This window comes from Melospiza melodia, chromosome 24 (genome assembly GCF_035770615.1).
Source record: "Melospiza melodia melodia isolate bMelMel2 chromosome 24, bMelMel2.pri, whole genome shotgun sequence".
NCBI lineage: Eukaryota > Metazoa > Chordata > Aves > Passeriformes > Passerellidae > Melospiza > Melospiza melodia.
The window spans coordinates 2,260,703-2,268,173 of NC_086217.1; the positions used below are offsets into that span (position 1 = coordinate 2,260,703).

The 7,471-nt window shown below is 43.7% G+C and overlaps 1 long non-coding RNA gene across 1 annotated transcript; it reads left to right on the forward strand.

Annotated features, from left to right (window-relative positions):
- The first annotated feature begins 3,371 nt into the window (after positions 1-3,371).
- On the forward strand, positions 3,372-7,207 carry LOC134428712 (uncharacterized). Its single transcript, XR_010030443.1, has 3 exons — positions 3,372-3,439; positions 4,277-4,557; positions 6,941-7,207. It is a non-coding gene; the product is annotated as an uncharacterized LOC134428712 (long non-coding RNA).
- Positions 7,208-7,471: the final 264 nt, after the last annotated feature.

Genomic DNA, 7,471 nt, shown 5'->3' on the forward strand with positions numbered 1-7,471 from the left:
TTGTTTGTAATTTCATAGCAAAGACATCCCATTTATTAAATGGGCTCTAGGTAGGATGTTTGATACAGAATATGGCATTGATCTACTTGCAGAATGTTTGCAAGAAGATAATTTTGGTTCAACCTGTTCAGCAAGATTCACTGTAGACAAAGAAAGACAGAAAAATCAGCAAGTCAGAGAATCTCAAACAAATGTCTTGAGTTCCAGGGACTTATTCAGATTGTTTCACAGGATGATGATATGAATTTCTTTGAAGGGAATAGGACGAGAGAGTAAAACAGAGGTTCATCTTCCTGAGGAGTACTCAACTTTTTTCCTCCCTTTGTCTCAGTGTTGACTTAACCCTGTTTTGTGGATGGAGAAGACTTAGAAGTAAAGAACCATTTAGAATGAGGGATATTTTGCTTGAGCATTTTGTCCTTATTTACAACTTAGGGGAATTTGAAATCTCATTATTCTTTCTTGATTAACATACTTTTATAAGGTGTTCAGCTAGCATGACAACGAACTTGATTTATATATCCAGGTAGCCTGAATTTGCATGTGCCAGGAAAAGATTGAAGGCAAACCAGACCCCACACCCACCATGATAAGACAGCTGAGTCAAGGTAGGTCTGGCACAATGCCTGGAGCTGATCCGGAGGGGTAGGGAATGTGCCCAACCTCTGGCTGACAAACCCACAGCGCATGGGACTCACATGCTGGCATGATTCTACTTGTGCCTACACAAAAAGAGTGCTCAGTTCTACTGAATTAGGAAGAAATCCAGGTAGAGTAGGGGGATGCTCTGGTCTGACTGCAGCTGGGCCCTCTGAGCACCTCAGCATGGCATTTTTGGAAGAGCAAGCAATAACTGAAATTATCTACTTGACTGGTATTAAACCAGTGCACTACAGCAGTCCTGAATTTCTCTAAAACAAATCTTATCACAGCACTTCCTTTGCCAGAGGTGCTCTCTCCCCTCCCCTTCCCTCCCCTGATACACAGAGCTCAGTGCTGTGCTGAGGGTTTTTTTTAGGTGAGCCACAGGCACTGCCCCGGCCGAACTGTTCTTACTCCAGATGTACAAACTATCTTTCAAAGACACTTAATGAAGTGGCACTTAAGTCTTATGAAACCTGATGGCCCCTGATAACCCCTTTGGTGCAGTGCTAAACTGGTGGGCAAATTCCTCAATAGAAATGAATTAATTCCCATTAAAGGCAGATTTATGTGCTGCTGGCAGGACCATGCACCATGCCCAAGGGTCTGCAGCAATGCCTCAGTGATTCCGTACTGGCTCATCCTTTGTGGAGAATTCCTACAAATGTCTTTGCATGCTGCTTAAAACTTGTAGACAGGCAGTTCCCTTTTCATATGTTGCAGTCAAGAGCTGCCAAAGATATGTAGATGTTTATTTTCAGGCATTTCTGTTCAGAAGAAGCATCAGTGCCCTGCTCACTGGCTGAATGGGGGAAGTCTCCCTCTCCACCTGAGCCTATTCCCTTTGGGTGGATCTTCAGGAAAACTGCAGGAGGAACCACAGCCAGCAGACTCTTTGCAAATCCTCTACCCAGATGCACTGCTGTTCCTGGACTACAGCCCATGCCAACAGCAGGGAAATTTTATTTCCTGTGGTACATCACTTGAGCTTTCCTTCCAGCAGATCCTGCTTCTTTTTCACATCAGCTCCTCTGCTGAATCTAGGACACAGGAGATGCTCAATCCTGCCTTCTGGGCTCTCCTTCATCAGATTTACAACGTTTTTGTGCTCCAACAGTAATCACAAGCTGCTCGCATTAAATGCCACACTATTGGAAACTCTTTCCAAAGCGCTCCGAGTCTTTGATCATTTCTTGTAATAGCAGAAAAAAAGTGTTTCTTTCTATAATGAAAAATGAATTCCCACTTTATCCTTCAAATGGCAGCGGATTTCTGTGTCTTACATGTTATGCAAGCCCATTGCAGCAGCCATTTTGAACAACTAAATTTCCTATAAACTGCTGAAATTTCCAAGGTGAGGATCCTATTGTTACAAAGACAGCCTTGGAGATTGAGAGCATGTGCTGAAGATCAACAAAAAGGAAGAACGGATTTTTTTAAATATGGGAATTTGATACCAAAAATTAAGCATGGCCATAACAATTACAGCCACCTAGTGGGCAATTTTTAAAAATTTTAAATAACATTGATACTCAATTTCAGTAGTAAAATACTTGTAAATTAAAGAGGTGTAGCATATAACCTGGGGAGAAGCTTTCACTGTTCTGTTGTTGTTGTTTTTTTAACTTATTCTTCAGGAATACAGAAAATCTCAAGTATTGTCCTTCTTGCATTGCAGTCTACAAATATTAGGAAAATTAGATCTCATTTGGTGCTACTGTTTTAAGGAGGGACTTGCTGAGAGCATCCAATGAAGTGTGCTATTGCTCACACCACAGCTGAAGGGACAGGACTGAATTTTTTAACAGAGATTTTCTTTCACCAACTGGTTCATTAAACTTTAAAGTTAGATATATGACAACACAAGCTTTAAGTTAAGAAGTTGACAACAGATCAACAGTCTTCACAAAGTGATTAAGGATCTCTTCTGCAGACGTTTTGTTCTTTTGGCTCTTGATGTCATCCATCATTTCAGGAGCTTCTCGGGTTTCACAGTGTATTTCATGTTGATAGGATCTCTAGTCAATTTCTACCGAAAAAAAAAAACAAATTGGAGAGTAAGCATTTCTCTGAATCTTTGCATATCAAACGGAAGGAAAAGTACATTCATTCATTTGTCTTTTATATAGATCATAGGGCTGAAACACTGAACTTCAGGTCTGAATTCCAAAAACTCCAAAGCATTTTGATTTAGCCCATAATAAAATCTGCATTGTGATTTCATAACAATACTTTTTAATCCACCTCCAAGAAGGGATCAGATACTCTGTGAGAGAGTTTCTCTGTCAGAATTTTTTGTTTTGGCTTTTATTTTCTTCAAGCTTAGTAATCTGTATTCAAGATTTTAAATACATATTTACAGAGCAAACAAACCTTCTCAGAATAATTTCCACAGGCTTTTGATCGCATGCCTCAGAGTGGAAGAACAGGCTATAGGATCTCTTAACTCTGTGAAAAGAAATAACTGGCTGTGAATTTTGGAAATCCTCTCTGGCATGTGTTCAAGCTGGTATTAATGCAAACCACCCCATGCCAATCTCCTGACTCACCCCAAATGGCAGTTCCTGACACTCATCCCATTGCTGGCCTTTCCTAGGAAGAAAACAAAGCAGCTCCTCCCTTCCTTCCTGAAACCTCACATGCTCCAACGGCTCTGGACAGGGGCATCTTCTGTGTTTTCAAGTGTTTAACTGGGCGAGTTAAACACTGAGGCTGCACCAGTAGGTCTTGAAAAGTTGTTTGCAGCATTAAAATTGGTCTCAGCTCCCCAGTCCATGGGCACAGAGTGTCAAATTCTGTAAGTATGTAAGCAAGTATGTCAAATTCTTCTGACTCTGATGCAAATCTCTTTGAAGACAGATATATGTCAATTATAGCATCATGTTGCTTCCAAATTTTATACATATTTATAGGACTCGATGGTCTTTTCCAACTCAAGATACTCTATGATTCTATGGTATTTATGTATTTATATATTATTTACGTAGTGTATAAATATCCAAGTAACCACTATCCAGATGCAGGCAACATTTGCAAATGAAAATGCTGTTTAAATACCACAGTCCCGCAGAATGTTGTGTGTTTTTGAGGAAATCTCATCCCACATTTGCTTGTGCCAGTTCCAGGAGGTTTTTTATTCCTTGTCCTTCAGGCGAGATGTGAGGAGTGAAGCGCAGAGGCTATGCTGCTCTAACTATGAATTTCTTGACCTCTGACAATTTTAGTTTTTTTAATCACAGCCTTTTCTAAGAACAGACTGTGCAGTACAACTTGCCATATAAAATCCTGGATATGGAGCTGGATTTGTGTTGCAGTTACTGGTATTTCATTAACCTTTATCTTGACAAGTGGAAATAACATGCAGTGATTCAGGGGAAATTTTTCACTTGCAGAGAAAAATGGTGCCAAAAGAAAGCAAGTGGGCTACAAATTAATAAATAAAAATCTCAATAGCACGAATCAACTTCCAGCTGGAATTGGCCGCTTGTCTGTGTTTAGGATGCATCAGAGCTGTTGTGATTATGCTCTGTGGGGCATGACAAAGCCACGGCTCAGGAACCTACAGGTGACCTCAGCCAGCCTCAGGGCCAGGGTGGCCCACCTCCAGCCTCCCTCCTCTGTTTTTCCCTCCCAGATGAAGACCTGGTCCTCAAGGATTGTCTGTCCCACCATGGGCTGTGGCCTCTCCATGCTGTGTTGTTTCTTCAGCCTTGTGTCTCCACTGGGCTCAGCTGCTAAAAGGCTCTTGCTCTGCAAAAAGGCTGCTTATACTCATGGTCCTGTTGATGTGGATATGCAACCACCAACTCTCCAAAACCCCAGGGAGAACCTTTTTTAGGAGGACCTGAGCAAAATACAGCCCTCCTACAACTGCAGCCTCAATGGTGGCCAGCAGACTACCCAGGACGAGAGCTGGTGACTAATAAAGATTACTGATGTTTTTCCTGGTGAAAATCAGCCTGACTCACCTCTATTTTGTTTCTTTTATTGTTATTTGTATTGCTGTGATGGCAGACAGCAGATCTCAGTTATTGCGTCCAGGCTTTTATCACCATACAACAGGACAAAGTGCCTGCTGAAATGTTTCCAGACTAAATCAGTAGGAGGCAAAAAAGAAAAGGCTAAGTCACTTGCTCACTGCTGCCCTATAATTCAGGGCTGCCCTACTCCTCATTAAGCACCTTCACTCACCCATGGTGGCATTTTTTTCTTCTAGTTTTGCCTCGCTCTAAGCCGAGGTTTATAGATAGTCAATACCATTTGTTTTCCAAATAAAAGGTCCACTTGGCACATATATTTCGAGACCTGTCGTGCTGCAGGGGGAGCACTTGCTACCGGCAGGGGCTGCTCAGATCCGAAGCTCTGTATTGAGATACTGATCTGAGGCATCAGAAGAACAAAGCATGCAGTGGCGACCCAGCGCCACTCGCTCTGGCTGCGCCATCCTCCAGTGAGCAGCACAGTCCTGTACAATCAGTTCCTCTGTTAGATGAACTCAGGATCTATTCCCGAGCAGGGATGCCATGGAAAATGTCTCTCTGGAGCTGTTACCTTCCAGGGACAATGTCTCTCTCAAGCCAATGTCTAGCACAGGATAAGCTTCCTTCTGTTTGAAATACACATCAGCCTCTCAAGGCCTTTGCAACACTAAGGGTGCTGCTGATGCTGGAAGCAGTTGTAGCCACCTCTGCACCCACCAAACAGAAGAGATCTCACAGAGTTCAACAAAATATCAGGGCCTGGATCCATGCATCAACTGAAGCAGAATAATTCCCAGATCCAGAGAGAAAAGCACAAACAAAGAGAACCTAGAAGTCAAAGAGACAAAAGCTGTCTGGGAGACCAATGCAGAAAAGCTCTGCCCAAGGTTGGAGGTTTAATGAGAGCTGAGTAGGATGGGACTTGGCATAGATAGAAGCTGTTAGGAACAGTAGTGAAGAATAGAATATGCAGATAGTGAGAGGGGAGAACAGCTGAAAGAGGAGGTTGGGAGGAAAGCAGGTAAAGGGGTGTAAATTTTGGCTTGTGTGTACCAGTACAACCGCTACAACCCTGCAAGAAGTGGTCTAGCATGGCAAAAACCAGAGAGTTCCAGAGGATCCCTGCAGGAAGCAAAGCTGCTCAGCTGCTGTAGGGGGACAGAAGTGGTGCTGACACTGAGAACGGGCACTCCTGCTCTCCTGCTGCTCCAAGGCTTTATCCTGGCCCAAGAGTTGGAGGCAGTTCCTCTGGCTTTCTTTTGGGAGGTTTGGTGGGAGTTTTGTTTGTTTGTTTGTTTTGATTTTTCTTTTTATTATTGTTGTTGTTTTGAGGAGGTTTTGGTGGTTTTTATTGTCTTTTTTTTAAAGGCAGATTCCAGATGGGTTCTGCAGTGGCAGCTCTAACGCCTGCCCCAAGTTGTGTGGGCTCTCCAAGTGCCCCAGTGCTTGCTGAGAATGACCCTAGAACTGAACTAAGCCTGTGCCAAGTGCCACCTCTGTGACACTGGCTTAGACTCACCATGACAGCAGTGTTGGTGAATCTCTGCTGGTCTGACCCACCATGGTCAGGGTATCCCAGGCTAGCATGTGGGCAAAGGGGTGAGCGTTTGTTTGCACCGATCTCAGCTCACATCTTGGCTTGGGAAGACATGCCTGGCATTCTGGTCAGCGATGACTAATTCTTGAAGTAAATAATCAGCCATTCTGGAGGGCTGTGCCTATGTATTAGGAGAATTATTACTTTCTTCCAGCCTCAGCTGTGTAAAAATGCATTGCTTCTCTTTATGAGAAATTCTTATCTCCATCTGTCAGTCATCTTTTCTCAGTGGGGAAGAAATCCCCAAGCCCTGTCATATCAGAAAATGAGAAAATTATCAATATCTAGAGTGTATATGAAAAATAGGAGCTCTTTCTCCATCTGGGAGAATGAATCTTGATTGTAATGTCTTGTAAATGTTAGTGGCTTCTCAGACTTTCAAAAATGTTAATAATCCTGAGGTACCAAAATACTTTGCCTTGGAGTTCTCCATATTAAAAACATTGTCTTGCCCTCTGCAGCCATCTCCAAGTCTCTCAAGATGAGTGGTGCTATACATTGCTTTATGCATTCAGGAAGCAGAGGCAGGATTAGTACATTCATGCAAACACAACAGGCTCTGATGATTGCCTATGTATCAAGAGTCAGGATCCAGATCTGGTGCCTAAGATCAGCTTAATAAATACTATCAACTTCTGCCAAGCATAGGAATAGAAAAAATATGTCAATAGCTGTAGCTTTGAATAGGAATACTTGAGTAAAGGAAATCTCTCTTCTTCAGATTTCCAATGGCCTCATTATGTTGCCTTGGGGACAGAGAAGGGAGCACAGAGGAGACAGCCCCAAGCGCTACAGCTGGGCTATGAGGGGGTCCCATTTGTCTCAGAGAGGATACCCCACCCCTCTGCATCACAGAGGTGTCTGAGCCGGTCTGGGGTCCTTCTTCCCCTGAAGAGCAGCCACTGACAACATCTGCTGCCCCTCCAGGGGCAAAGGTGGGTGTTCAGGTGAGTGGGCTCAGCCTCCCATTCTCCTCTCCTAGAGCCACACATGCATCCCTGTGCTGCCCAGGGTCTTGTGCTGTTGTTGACAGCTTCAAAAGAGTTTATTTTGGCATCAGCTCCCCATGGGAAACCTGTGAACAGCTCCTTCTCCCTCAGGCTATCTCAGACTCCAGCAGAGCCCCAGCTCCTGTGGCTGCACACAGGTCTGTCCCACTGCTTTGGGCTGTCACTCACCAACATGTTCCTTCACATGCTCCAGGGCAGCCTGAATCAGCCAAGGCTGCCACATGCCACCATATCCCCAGGCA